This window comes from Hemibagrus wyckioides, linkage group LG13, assembly GCF_019097595.1.
Source record: "Hemibagrus wyckioides isolate EC202008001 linkage group LG13, SWU_Hwy_1.0, whole genome shotgun sequence".
Taxonomy (NCBI): domain Eukaryota; kingdom Metazoa; phylum Chordata; class Actinopteri; order Siluriformes; family Bagridae; genus Hemibagrus; species Hemibagrus wyckioides.
Window position 1 is genome coordinate 2086958 of NC_080722.1, and position 543 is coordinate 2087500.

The window sequence follows — 543 nt, forward strand, 5'->3', positions numbered from 1 at the left end:
ACTTTGAATTTCATTTCCATTCTGAGTTCATTTAGGAAAATCTCATAGAGAGTCCTGTTTTTTTTTTTCAGTCACCTTGCCAGTCACCTTTTCTGACCTCTTCTTGTGGCCAGTGACTCCTTCATTCTCTGCCTTCTCAGAACAGGTTTCAGCTAACTGCTTGCTCCTTGCTTGCTAAGCAGGTCTTGCCACTGATGTCCTAAACTCTTTCAGACCAAGTTCTTCTTTGCCTTTTTTTTGCCATTTTTATCAAACACCCCATTTTATTCTGTATCTTGGCACTGGTCAGATGAAAAACAAACTTATGATACAATGCCCTTGGAGTCACATAGCATGTAAACCTTGTGACCACCAATTCCACTGAGAAGAAAAGGGCCAGCCTTTCACCTGCTTCCAGAGACTCCTGGAGTCATGACGGATCTGGATGGACTGAAAGCAGCCAAAGAAGGTCATCAAAAAGGGTTTTCACTGGAATCACTTGTCAGCTAAATTCTGTATGTCCAGTGCTACCAAAACCAGAAGCTCTGGTTGGAGCCATCTTGC